Source organism: Leptodactylus fuscus, chromosome 1, assembly GCF_031893055.1.
Source record: "Leptodactylus fuscus isolate aLepFus1 chromosome 1, aLepFus1.hap2, whole genome shotgun sequence".
Taxonomy (NCBI): Eukaryota; Metazoa; Chordata; class Amphibia; order Anura; family Leptodactylidae; genus Leptodactylus; species Leptodactylus fuscus.
Genome location: NC_134265.1, coordinates 240478788 through 240494055, shown reverse-complemented (window position 1 = coordinate 240494055; position 15268 = coordinate 240478788).

The window sequence follows — 15268 nt, the reverse complement described above, 5'->3', positions numbered from 1 at the left end:
AATGATCCTGCAGTGTGTCTGTGTTTCTTTCTTTTTAGTTGCTATGATTCCTAGGATTTCTCTATCTGCCATGAGCTTCTATGTGTTTCTCTCTTGTTATATACTACTGTACCATCTATGAAACTGTATCACTGAAATTTCCCCATTGTGGGACTATTAAAGGAATATCTTATCTTTATCTTATCTTATACAAAAAACATACAATTCACTTTATTCTATTCAGAAAACCAGCACCTATTCCTATGACCAGATCAAGGCTCTGCATTGATAGTCCCTTCCAGTTCGCTGAAAAACAAAACAAAACTGTGAATTGGCAGGTCAAAGCAGAGTGGGGTTAAAGAAAAATCGGTAAAAGCAAAGTTTCCAAGAATTTTCATAACATTTTCAATAAGTACATATAAGCACATCAGGCACCAGTAAAATCTTCAAGACCAATTTCCTTGCATTTGTTTGTAAGCCAGTCTTACTTTTATGTGGCAAAAACTTCTTCATATGTTTTACTTGGCATAAAATCTAGTTTTTCTTGGGAATTCATCTGAAAGAATTGACACTAAAGCTCCAAAAATTCAAAAAGCTAACTTACTCACGGCCATCGAGTGTCGTGCCAGGTCTGGGCCTGAATCATTATTTACCTCTGGCACAACATAAAATTATTTCTCTTACTTCCTTTAGCTTCTGAATCACCATTTCTATCACACACACATGTACTTAAAAAAACTAGGTGGGTCAACTAGGAGAAGGCCTCATGTATCCATCAAAGTCAAGTGCATGGAACATCTATGGTACGTAAGAGTCCTTATGGCTCCATATGTATTGTGTATTGATCAAAACACTGTTAAAAAACAGTGTATGGCATTTTCTGATATCCAGGTCACCTAGAGGTACAATGTGCACTCAAGACAGGCACTTTCTTTTAACTAGTGATGAGGCATTTATGAGGGTAACAAGGTCTTAAAATGTCTTATGTTGGGGTATCAGTCTGAGTTGGGGGTATCAGTTTAAGTGGTATATAGGAGCAATAACCAGTATGTTTTAATTCAAGTTGTAATACTGTTACATCTAAGAATATTCTGAGCAATACAGCTAATGCTTGATAGGTTTCCCTCAATAGATTCCATACAATTTGATCATCTATAAAAAGTATACAGAAGGTTATCGATAGGATGCTCAGATCAGAACTATACCCAGTCGGAAGATAATCTGTAAAGAACTTACTCAACTATAATTTTGCTCTTAGTCTTGTGGGTGAAGTATAGAATTGCTAGTAAAAAAAGATGGGGACTGAACAGGTACAGAAGCTAAGGGAAGGACCCACATGACGTTGGTGTGGCTGTACTGAAGCCTATTGGTGGTCTCAAAGGTAAGTATAATATTAATGAAGTTTAGTTGCAGGGGGTGGGCTTTAAAAGGAAAGCCTGCGAAGAATAACAGCAGTTTCCATGAGGAGACAAAAGAAGCAGGAAGTTCCCACCCACCCGAGATTGGAATATGAGGACGTGAAATGGTTTGGGGGAGGTTGAAGGGGATTTCATTTAAGTTGGAATTAATCTTACTGCCACGGCGCTGGGTGGGGGGTCCTCAGAGTTGGAAAGGAAATACCTACTGGTATGGTTGGGGAGGGGGGGGGGGTAGCTGTGAGACTCTGGACTCCCCAAAGTATGGATTGCTGAGGAACTGAATTTTGGTCAGGGATTGATTACAATGGTTGGCCAATCATCTTCTACAGTACAAGACCCCAGGAGGAGCTACATTGCCAGTCCAATGATTATGAACAGAAAAAAATAATAATTCCACAGCTCACCCATAGATATAGCATTGATTCAAACTTGCCACAGCGCATGGAGGATTTCCTGGACCAAGGAAAACATATGCTCTCAATTTCCGAGGTAAAAAAAAAAAGAAATGTAACCATTATTCACATGGTTTTTTTAATCATGTGAATAAAGGTTATATTTTATTTAAATGAATATTTGCCGAGAGATGCTGTTTTTTTACCTTTTAGAAATTGTCTAGATTGCCAGTCTATCCTTGTTTGGACCAAATCCACTGTGCGATAGTAAGAATTTGACGACCATCTTTACAAAAATTGCGAGCTTGTCTGCTAATTGACCCCAATGTTGTCACAATATGTATCATGAGTAGGTAGGTTCTTCTTTCGTTATAAGGGCTAGTTCACACGTAAATTACATGTGGCTTATTTGGGTCCGGAAAAAAAACGCTTCCTAATTAGGAAGATGTTTTTGGACCTTGTTGCGTTTTTTGGAGCGGCTTTTGGTAAAAACCGCTTCAAAAAACACCAGGCGGTTTTCCCCTCCCCTAAAGTGAATGGACCGCAAAAAAACGTGTCACGTTTTTCGCCTCCCATTCATTTCTATTGCTTTCTTCAGGTGGAAACTGCCTGAAGAAAGGTCATGTTGCTTCTTTTTTCTGCTAGTGGCGAAAAACTGCTAGCAACAAAAAGAAAGTTAGCGGTCTCCATAGACCATCATTCTATGGAGGCGGATTTTGAGGCGAAATCCGCTGTCAAAATCTGCTTCCTTGTCCCCATGTGAACCAGCCCTTAAGCACTGCAAGAAGTTCATTTTTTCAGTTTTAATACAAATATTCCCTCCTGATTTTGTCTTAAATAGAGATGAGCGAGTACTGTTCGGATCAGCCGATCCGAACAGCACGCTCGCATAGAAATGAATGGACGTAGCCGGAACGCGGGGGGTTAAGCGGCCGGCCGCCATCAAAGCGGAAGTACCAGGTGCATCCATTCATTTCTATGGAGCGTGCTGTTCGGATCAGCTGATCCGAACAGTACTCGCTCATCTCTAGTCTTAAACTGATGCCTACCCTTGCCAACCCTGCCTGCCAGCTTTGAGATTTGCAACATAACTGGGTTTAACAAAACTTTATCAAATTGATTAAATAACAAATTTAGTTGGTCAGTTGAGAATCATGGTATGCATGACATAGACTCACTATGTAAGTCAGTAAAGCCTTTGTTTCACTATGAAGAGGGATCCATATGCCATTCAGTAAGTGTGACAGCTAATACATTAATTCAGCCAGTATGCACAGCTCAGGATGCCTCATACATTTTATTCATTTCATGATATGGATTACATGTGAAAAATGTGGCTTTGCACGTGAAGTAAATTACACAATCTACGTAAGGGATGTGGATATTTTCTTATGCGGTGTAAACTGGCAGATGTTTTAATTACGTGACATATCATATATGGGATTGGCAAAAAGATTAACACGTTATCTGAGAAAAATGTAATGTCATGTTTCCCCCTGTCTAAAGGGTTAGACGTCTACAGTAGATGGCACTATGGAAAGGGAATTTTTTTCCTTCCTAGAACAATTTTATAAAAACTCATCCATATGATACAGACATGATACATTGTTGAAACACCATGGCCATTTTTATGTTGCCTAATGCTAAGAATTTATATGACTTATTTAATGACCGTACCTATAGCCTTGCATCTGATGGACAAGACTTCATGAAAGCTAGCTGTATTTACAAATTAATGGCAGTTTCAAACTACTAGAAGATAAAAAAAACATTTAAAAACAACATTATTATTAATCCATTATTTATATATAAAGGCAATACGCGTTTCACGCCAGCCTGAAACAAACAATTTCCGCTTTAAAAATGCTGTGAATATTCATTTGCAGTTTTGTAACTAAACAGCCCCCCTATCTGGCAGATTAGCTGATAATGTTAATGGTAGGATTGTTTATGCAAACTTTCCCATCATTAGTTGTGCATCATAACCATGCCAGCAGCTGTAGAGTAAAAAAAAAACCCTAGAATTTTGCTCCTAACATTCAGAAACACAAGATGTCCTTTTAGGCAATAATTCCTTAGATTTTTATTAACCCCTTCCTCCCTTTCTTTTAAATTTGCACTTAGATGCTTCATTTTCTTTTAATTTTGCTCTCCGTTTTTTCCCAACTGTTTTTTCTGCAACCTACTCTAAAAAAAATGTGCAGGGCTGGCCATCTTAATCTCCCTCTCCAGCCAATTGGAGGTTGTTTGCTCCATTTTTGATACATCATGTCATCCTACATGGAAAACTTAAAGAGGACCTTTCATCAGATCGGGCACAGGCAGTTCTATATACTGCTGGAAAGCTGACAGTGTGCTGAATTCAGCGCACTGTCGGCTTTACCGATCTGTGCCCCGGGTAAAGCGCTATCGGTCCTGGTACTGTAGCGCTTTACAGTCAGAAGGGCATATCTGACAGTTAGCCAGGGACGCCCTTCTGCCCAGCAGCGCACTGTACTGTGGAGCGGGAAGGAACGCCCCCTTCCTCTGCTCACACAGCTCGTCCATAGACGAGTATTATCAGGAGCGGGAGGGGGAGTTCCTCCCCGCTCCACAGTACAGCACGATAGGCGCTGCTGAGCAGAAGGGCGTCCCTGGCTAAGTGTCAGAAACGCCCTTCTGACTGTAAAGCCCTACGGTACCGGGACCGATAGCGCTTTACACCGGGCACAGATCGGGAAAGCTGAATTTAGCGCACTGTCAGCTTTCCAGCAGTATATAAAATTGCATGTGCCCGATCTGATGAAAGGTCCTCTTTAAGGGCAAACCTGTCACCCTCTGTAATCTTTATGCCCCTAACTCTTCCCAGACTAAGTCTTGAGTCCTCGAGTCCTTAATAAAGTGGCCACTCTCCTGCCTGCTACCATAATCATCAGAGGTAACTTTAACAAGTCCTTCTCGGAGTCTATGGAATGCCAGATCATTGTGGGATCCTTCTCTCATTTTGCCCAGAATCATCTTTCTGCTAATTTTTGTAGTGTAATCCAGCATTACTCTAGGTACTCCCCTCCACACAAAACCCATACTAGAATTAATTATTTCTTTGGGAACGCCCTGGCTCTGTGCCTTCTCAAGGTGGCCTTTATTGGTTCCATTACTTGGTCCGACCACACTCCAGTAATGATAAAGCTGACTACCTGCAATACATGCACCAGGATTTGTCATTGGAGGCTTAATAAAGACCTCCTTCGGAGAGCACAGACTTGAGAGGAACTTCAGTCCCACCTTAAAACAATCTTTGAGTTAAAGGGATTCTACCATTAAAACATTTTTTTTGTGTGTGTATAAGACGTCGGAATAGCCTTTAGAAAGGCTATTCGTCTCTTACCTTTAGACAGTATTGTTAGTGGTCATTCTCCTGTGGCCTGTGCGCCTGCGCAGTCTGCTCTGCTCTCCTAGGTTACGAGCCTGCGCCGGAAGAAGACTTTGAACATGACGCGGCAGACAAAGGCGGCGCTTGGAGACCCTTCTCTGGCAGCGGTGGGGACGCCCTCATCGCTGTTTGAGCGCTGGGGCCTGCCCCCATTGCTGCGGGAGAACTCATTTGCATACTGGTAAAAACCAGTATTTCTAATGAACGGCGCGGCAGAGACCACATCTAAAGGTAAGAGACAAATAGCTTTTCTAAAGGCTATTCCGACATCTTATCCACAAAAAAAAGTTTGGTAGAATCCCTTTAAATGAGGGTTTGGTCTCATCAGTGGTGGCACTTTGGGAGGCCCATAAAGCTGTGATGCATTGCCCTTGGAACTCGATTAAAATGAGATGCTAACTTGTGCTTTTCAGACCTTTGTGCCCAACTGCATCATGTTGAACAGCATATGGCGTCTTATCTGACGAGGCGGCGTCTCAAAACCTCCGGGCTCAAATCAAACATGTGCTCCTTCTAATTGTGGATAAGGGCGGGTTCACACCTGTGCCCGGTCCCTGCTTTATGGGTTTCCGTCTTCTGCCCGAGAACCTGGACAGGAGATGGAAACCCAGCAGTCAGTTTTCAAACCCAGCCACTTGAATGGGTTTGCAAAGTGACGGCCTGTGAGCGTCTTGTGCCTCTCCGTGGCAAAACCATTTTTTTTAACCAGACACAAAGTCCTGCATGTCCAACTTTGTGTCCGGTTAAAAAAACTGTTTCGCCGTGGAGAGGCACAAGACGCTCATGGGCCGTCACTTTGCAAACCTATTCAAGTGACTGGGTTCAAAAACTGACTGCTGGGTTTCCATCTCCTGTCCAGGTTCTTGGGCAGAAGACGGAAACCCACAAAGCGGAGACCGGGCGCAGGTGTGAACCCTCCCTCAGCTGTTATTGTATACCAAACAATGCTGCTATGAAAGAGCCAACAAACCTCACAATCTCCCGGGTAAGCAGGTGAGAGACCAAGCACAGGGGGTTACGCTTTGCAGTGCCCAGATGGAGCAGTGATCTGTGACCCTACTGAAATAGCCCATGTTTCATAACTTATACTCTAGTCTGTATTACTTGCCATTGGATCTCTCCACTGATCCTGGGCAAACCTACATTATTTTTTACAGTCATTTTGCCTCTCTACCCTCACCTCCAGTGTTTTGGCTTTGTTGAACAAACCCATAGCCGCAAATGAAATAACATAATTGATTAAAGACCTTTCTAATGGCATGTCACTGATGGCCTCACTTATATGTATTACAAAATCTTTGTGTTAGGAACCTGATGCAATAATAATTACAGTAAGCCCTGGGCAACTAGAATCCCCAAGCGCCGAGGTAGAAACCATCCTGAGTGTACTATGCTCTCCTAACTGGAGCGGAACCAAGGCCCGGAGTTCTTCGCCAGAGCTCCTGTTGGTGGAGTTGGACTTGGTAAAATCCGGGACCCAGAACCGCAACTGCCCAGAGAGCACCGCACACCCAGCAAATCCCAAGTAAAAAGAGGACCCAGAAAACCCAGAGACACTAACCTCAGCGAATGAAAATCTGGAGAGCTGGTCAGCACAGAGAGCAGTAGTCTGGGGTTTGCCAGGCAGTAGACACAGCACCGTAGGGAAGTTGTACAGACCAAGCTGGAGGTCCAGGGTTAGCCAAAACGTAGTCAATCTAGCTGAGTCGGTACACAGTAGGTCACATGATAGCAGGAGGGAGAAGCAGAAGCAAAGTCAGGTGCGCCGGGTCATACACAGGAGGTTTGCAGAGTAGCCAAATTAGGAGTCAGACAGAAGTGGTCAGGAAAAGCCAAAGGGCATGCATAGGAGATCAGTTAGAGATAAGAAAAATCAGGGACAGGAGACAGGCAAAAACAAAGTAGGGAGCTAATTCCCATAGAGAAACAAATAAACAGCAGCGGACTGGAGCCAGAATGAGGCCTAAATAGCCTCCGGCCCACCGATGACCCCCCCAACCCCAGAAGTACCGGTTCCGACACTAGAGGGAAACCGGAACCTCCGCAGACTCAAGCGGCGGACCTGACCCTCCTCCATGAGGGACCGTAAACGCCATTCTGGCGCTGGACACGGAATAGGCCGGCAGTCCCGGCCCGCCCTAAAACTTTGATTCTGAATTTACTCTGCACCATGTATCCTTGTTTAATGACTTTATGTCCGGTGACCCTATCCTGATTTTATCTTTCACGCTTTACTTAACCTAATCAATAAACCGAGCAAAGACCACTCTGGCTCCTTGTTTTTTGTATATTTTGAAAAACTTTAATAAAAATGGCCATAAAAAAGCTTTTCCCATCACTATTAGCATTTTAAATGCTAAATATTTCTTTCTGGAGTAAACAATATTTAGGAACTGTGTTACACATCTTAGGTTTAATTCACATCATATTAATGCACTCTGCCTGAACAAAACAGCCATAAAAACATATTTGTCAGCAGACATATAGACCCCTAAAATAAAAAAAACAAAAAAAAACAAGTGCTTTTGACTCCATTTGGAGGATTGTCCATCATTTGTTTGGTTTTTTTTAAAAAGAGAAGTATATCCTAGCATGCTTTTGTGTCCTCCAAAAAAAACGATCTGTGACAAAACCACTGTCAACCTTTGACCAGGGTGAGCACAGAAGATTAGTAGGTAGTGACTCATTGTAAGTTAGGAGAGGTTCCAGTATCAGCTTGTTGGGTTGCCCTTTTAGGTCTTAAAGGGAATGTGTCATTAGCAAACACATGGCCTATTGTTTAAATCACATTTATATTGTAAATGTGTTTTTTAAGAATTTTCGGTGTTTTTTATTTTCTATGTTATCTTAATAAAAAATAATAATGAAAAACTTGTGATTTTTAGCTCTTGCCACTAAGTTTAAAATAAGCAGTGCCTACCTGTTTCTTGTCGATGACTAATGGGCCATAGCCTCTATAGTCCACAGCTGACCCTATTGACATCTATGGGAAAGTTTTACTAATTCACTTCTTATTGTTGTCTCCTCAACCAAGGCAAGCATGGCACCATGTTGCTTATAAAAACATATCCCAAGCTTTGAGCATACCAAGGAGCACTGTTCAATCCATCATCCAAAAATGGAAAAAGTATTTTACAACTGCAAACCTACCAAGACATGGTCGTCTACCTAAACTAACAGATTGAGCAAGGAGAGCACTGGTCAGAGAAGCAGCCAAGAGGCCCATGGTTACTCTGGGGGAGCTGCAGAAATCTCAGCTCAGGAGGTAGAATCTGTCTACAGGACAACTGCAAGTCGTGCACTCCACAGATCTGGCCTTTATGGAAGAATGGCAAGAAGAAAACTGTTGTTGAAAAAAAGACATAAAATTGCAGTTTGCCTCAAGACATATAGATGAATACATCAAACACGTGGAAGAAGGTGCTCTTGAGTAAGATGAGTTGAACTTTTTGGCCTAAATACAAAGCGCCATGTGTGGCAGAAGAGTAAGGAAGCCTTCACACGGAGTTTACGCTTCACTCATTCTGAACGTAAACTCATTCAGAGTGAGCGGCGTAAAAAACAGATCCCATTGACGTGAATGGGTGCCGGCATACGCGCGCTTCCCATTGAAATCAATGGGAGGCTTTTTTCCTATCGCTCTCAATGTGATCCGTGCGTAAGCAAGCGTAAACTCCGTGTGCAGGCTCCCTAACACTACTCATCCCCCTGAACACACCATCCCCACTGTGATACATGGTGATGGCTTTTGAATAAACACTCTTGTATCTAATATAACGTGCCACAAAATTGGTTAAATAACTAACAGATAGGAGAATGTACCTATCCGAAAAGGATGTTTGACTTATAAAAAAACAAATCTTTATTAAGGATAGTTTAAAACCCCATAGCAACACAAAAAAATATATTACCCCACAGATCTCCTTTAAAAAAACAACACATGTCCCCCATAGATTATGGCTTTGGTGAATTGCTCGTGTGAAATAGGTCAATGGCTATAAACACCTCAAGTGGCCAATATTCAACTGTAGCCTCAAGATGTAGTTTATATTCAGAGGACCAAAAACAGGGATCAATTATGGCCACTATCACCAACGGCAGTCCTGAGATATGAATACCGCTCTATTTGGTGAGTATTGAAAAGGCAAGGGTCAATAGATTGTCAAAAGACCCTTATCAGCTACTGCCTACTGTGACTAACAAAAAACTACCTAAAACATGAAAAACTAGCTAACGCGTTTCGACATCCCCATTCAGATATCAGGGGATATCTCATCAGAGGTAGGTAAAAAATCAGCTAGAGCTGTCTCATCTTCCACTGCATCTAGCTCTCCTTAGGTAAGTATCAGTAGATCATTCACTGCATCTAGCTCTCCTTAGATAAGTATCAGTGAATCAACTAGGGTAAGGCTGGGTCTATCTCATAGTTACCTCTGTCTAAATTCCCCCATCAGTATCCTTAGGAGCAGAGTTCGTTATTCTGAGTTCCAACCCCCAGCGCCCCTCTGGCATTAATGAGCAGCCATGAGTTTGTGCTGCGAATACGGTCTATTTAAAGTACAAGACATGCCCCCATGCCCCGGCCCTGGATCCGCCCCTGTGTGTATGAGTGTCAACTTGCCTTTGCATACACACGCTGCTAGACAAAGCCCCATCCACATCTTCACTTAACTCCTACCCATGTCCAGCTTCGTGCTGTACAGATAGCTGCCTCCTATGCTGTGGCTATCTACTAGGCATAGGCATCTGTGATTAACTGGTGCATAGACTCACTACTATCGTTCCATATAGCTGTGTATATGCCTAGTGACATTAGTCCTGCATCTGTGGGATATCTAATGCCCTGTTTTACATGCAGATACACACATACAGGCAGCTAAAAAGGCATTTCTGAAGCGCTTAAGACTAAGAGTTAATGTCAGTGTGTATGAGTGTTAGCTTTAATTTAATTTTTTGGCCACTGTAGATTAACACAGAGACTCAGATTTCAGACCATATGAAGGTCTCATTTTGTGAGATATTTTTTTTTTTTTTTTTTATAATTTGTTAGATGTTAGCATGTAACACAAGTAACAGACAGCAAGAACATACTACACCATCTAGAACATTGGCAAAAAGTGGAAACAACATGAAACCCTACAACAGCATATGCCAATAAGCACGTATGATTATCATCATTCAGCAGTCCCTACAGAAAAGTGATAGGGCATTAATGTGAAATACAAAGCATCCTGTTTATTTCGCAACACAAACCACAAGGAAATGTGTTAATCAGAGGAAACCTGAATTTGGCAACATCATACTTTACCAGCTTAGTCATTGTATATATGCATTAAACCAATGTTTTGATATGATACTTTGAACAATTATCTCATTTATACAGCAAACTGTATATTTTCACAATGGTACTAGATATACTGTACCTTAATTCAATATGCATAATTCCCATTTTTTTATATTTATTACATGTCAGTATATTAGACATATGTTGCATACAGTTAATGTAGTTAACGTATTACCATTTTTTGTGTGGCAATAATAATGTCATTATGGAAGATGGCTGGAGGGTGCCTAGAATTACTAATACAATGCCAGCAAAATCAGGGGAACAAAAACATCTAATAATAATAAAGCTAAGCGTGGGATTCCTCTGAACACAGCAGTTATATTCTTTAGATGTTGCGCACACTCTGGGTTCTTATTGTCTGTAGAGGTACACTTTAAACTCAATGTTACAAGAACCTGTCATCAAGCATGGGCAGCTGCTGTCACTGGAATGGTGGCCTTTTATTTTTTTAATTATTCGCATCCCTCAGGAAATTACTTGGCTAATTTAAAGGGATCCTATCATTAAAACACAATTTTTGGGGGGACTAACACATAGGAATATACAATCCAAATGTGTACAATGTGGGGGTACACATTTGGATTGTATATATAGTTAGTATTCCCTGATCCAAGGATAATAACACATAGGAATAGACTTAAGAAAGGTAATTCTTCTCCTACCTTTAGATGTCTTCTGCGAACCGCCGTTCGGTAGAAATCTTGTTTTTTGTCGGTATGCAAATGAGTTCTCTCGCAGCACTGGGGGTGGGCCCCAGTGCTCAAACAGCACTGGGGGTGTCCCCAATACTGCGAGAAAACTCTCCAGCACCGCCTCCATCTTCACGCGTCGTCTTCCGGCGCTGGGGGTCAAACTTCTAGGCCTCGGGCAGAACCAACTGCGCATGCCCACAGCCACAAGAAAAATGGCTGCTTATATATGCTATAATAATGTATATATGTGAGTATATTTGCTATAATAATGTAAAAATGTGAGTATACATTATATGCTGTAATAATGTATAGGTGTGAGTATATATGCTATAATAATATATATATGTGAGTATATATGCTGTACTAATGTATAGGTGTGAGTATATATGCTAGGATAATGTATATGTGTGAGTATATATAGTATATGTATGACTGTGTAGGTATATATGGTATATATACACATTGTGTAAAAATACACACAGTGGAAATAGCGAAAACTTTTGCAGTTTTGTAAATTGCTTCATGTCAATTATACCTACAGAAACGCCATTGGTTTCCCTATAGGTATAATTAATTCAGAAAGTCCACAGAGGAAACCTCTACTGACTTTCTGTGAAAAGCCCTGCGGGAAAAACTATGATGCGTTTTTCCCGCAGCACTTTTTTTGCTTTAGCCTGCTACGTGAGGCTTTATCCTCATAGTGTGATGTACAGATGATAAGGATGAGGCCCAACAGTGAGACATTGTAATGCATTGCATTAGTGATCAGACCCCCTGGGGTTCAAGACCCCCTAGGAGGTCTAACAAATGCAAAAATTAAAAAGTAAAATAAAAAAATTTAAAAATAAAAAGTATTAAAAAAGATAATAAAAAATTCTAATCACCCTCCCCCCTTTCCCTAGAACACATATAAAAGTACTTAAATACTGTGAAACACCTACACATTAGGTATCCCTGTGTCTGAAAACACCCGCTGTACAAATCTATAAAAATATGTCTCCTGTATGGTAAATGCTGTAGCGGGAGAAAAAAATCACAAGTGCCAAAACCTTTTTTTTCACTGGGGGGGGGGGTGGCGTCTTTTGATGGGCCGCCTCAGGAAGCAGAGAGGCTAGGTTCACCACTGAAATTAACCTTTATATAACTTGCAGTTTACAATATATTGAATTAGTTGCATGATGCATTTTAACTAGATTGATATCCTGGAAGTATTAATGGCAGGTCAAGGGTAATCATAGAACAGGAGAGAAGAATTTATGATACATAGATTGCCAGACATCAAAGAACCTTGTGGAAACTGTAACTACTGAACCCACTACAATTATGCCTCCATTTAATTGAATATTAATTGAGAGCCAGAGTTGAGTGATCACCCAATACTCGGGGCTCATGGAATGAGAAGCAGGTCAATGGTACTGAAACAGATCAGTTTGCGGTATTCTTTACATACCGAGAGTCACACTGCTCACTTGCCGTACAAAGTGTAGTGGCCAGTTTAGGTACTGCAGCACTGTCCAATTGAAATCTATGTGGCAGTGCTGTAGTACCTACACTGACTGCTACAGTTTGTACTGCAAATGAACAGCACAGCTCGCTGCAAGTAAACAATACAGAGAACCATGCTGTCTAGGTATCAGTAACCTGTGGGGATCCTGGCTGTCAGACCCCCACAGATCTAATATTGACGGCCTATTCTAAGGATAGGCTATCAACATTAGAAACCAGACAACACCTTTAATAACCTCTATACAAATAGCAATGATAAATGCTGATCGAAGGAGCCAGCACTTATGTGTTCACTGCCGTCTAGATGCTGAAAGGCTTGGCCATCTCTAGATCGCAGCGGGCCCTCTACCCCTGCTGGTCCACCGCTAGTTACTCCACTGTAGTCAGCCATTTCTGTGTTAATGTGAATGGCTCTGTCTTTGTATTTTCTCAAAGTAGTTGTCTGGTAACCCTGCACTCCCTTAGCCAATTTGGGCCTGTTAGCTAGGGTAGTTAGTTAAATTTCATGTAGTTAGTAGTGAGACCTGAGATGCACAACCCCGCAACAATGGGCCCCACAGCTCACAGAAAGAAACCATATTGCTGAGAAAACATATCCACTGCCTATCAGTGGTAAAACGTGGTAACCATGGCAGAAACAAACCCTCATTTCATCAGTAGTGGCTAAAACAAAGGACCACTATCTGAGATCTCCCCATATTCCCCGAGCTAGAAAGGAACAAAGCAAACTATTCTGTGGGCAAATGTAACATCTCTGCATCTCTGTTCAGGTCTCTGAGCCACCCTCTGCTCGCATGCGGCGGTGCAGGAGGCGGGTGCAGTTTGGTTCTTGGCTTAAAGTTTTTGGTCGCACTGTGTGAACACGGCTCCAGTTCTGTCATTGAATTTGCACCACACCCATCTTCTGCCCTTGTTTGTATCTGTTCATTAAGTGTTAATTCGTGTGATTGACAGCCTGCCTTCCTGTCAACTCCAGGGGCAGGTTCTTCCTCCCTATTTAGTCTTGACTCTCATTCACACCAGTGCTTGCTATTGCCTTGTGCATACTTGTTCCTTGCTGTCACTAATTTTACTTGCATTCTAATCCTTGACCTCTGGCTTTCCCTATTGACTAATCTTTGGACTCCAATTTGATACTGCATCACTCAACTGTTACCGAACCCTGGCTAGCTGACCTCCTTTTGTTGTTGTCCGTCTTGTCTGCGTTTTGTGTCTCACATATCCAGGAAGGGACCGTCTTCGTGGTTGCCACCTATTACGTAGGATAGGGCCTGGCAATAGGAAGGGACAGTTGGGGGCTTCAGCTTATGGCTCACTGTCTCTTGTGTCCGGTCCCAGGGTTCAACAGCTACTGAGGAATTGCTGTCCTAGTATTCCCTAACAGCATCATCTGTCCTGTGTCTTTATTTCAACATACATAAGAGTGCGCCAGGGAAAAATCCCCACCATTAACCACTTACAAGCAACTTCTACATCACTGCACTAAATGGATTTAGCATGTGACAGATAGGGTGAAACTGGCCACCATTTTAGACCTTTCTCACCCATTTTTCACACTGATAGCCCTTGAACGTTGCAGTTTGATAGAGAAAAGCATTGTAAATATAACATACATATTTTACATGCAACAAAAATTTTTTAAAAATTAAAGAAGATTATTCTGAAGAAACTTTCCTATATAGGATTGAGAAAATGTGAATGACTTTTCTCTACAATTTTAGCAAATACGCCATCTGCTTTCAATCATATAAAGGGTAATCTTGTCATTTTACAAATTCATAGATTTTTTTGTAATGGAAAATGCATTTTTTAGAAGATTTTGTTCTTTACATGTATTATACAATATCTATTCCAGACTGCTAAAGCAAAATCAGGTCACACTGTAGCTATGAGGAAATTTTTGGAGTTTAGATTCTGGATGATTTTTATTTTTGTTTGAGGCTTGTACAAAGCTGCTTTATTTGTGTTCATTTTTATCAATTTGTTAATTAGTTCATTTATTACGTCTTACTTCTTTTTAAGTTTTCACATGTTTTTGCTTCTTTTTCAATTTATTAAATATAGAATTGTTATACATAGCTATATGTATTTAGGGGTGCATATACCTCACCCGCCGATCTTTGATTCTGTGATTGGGCCCCATAATTAAAATTGTAGAACACGCTTTCCTATTTGTAGATCAAAAAAAAATCTCTTTATTTAGCCCCCACACAGTATAATACCCCCTTTACTGGCTCCTATAGTATATTATCCACTTTCCTGACAGTATAAAGCTCCATATACTGCTCCCCCCCCCCACAAAACATTGCCCCTTCCGACAAAGTACATTACTAGAGATGAGCGAACACTAAAATGTTCGAGGTTCGAAATTCGATTCGAACAGCCGCTCACTGTTCGAGTGTTCGAATGGGTTTCGAACCCCATTATAGTCTATGGGGAACATAAACTCGTTAAGGGGGAAACCCAAATTCGTGTCTGGAGGGTCACCAAGTCCACTATGACACCCCAGGAAATGATACCAA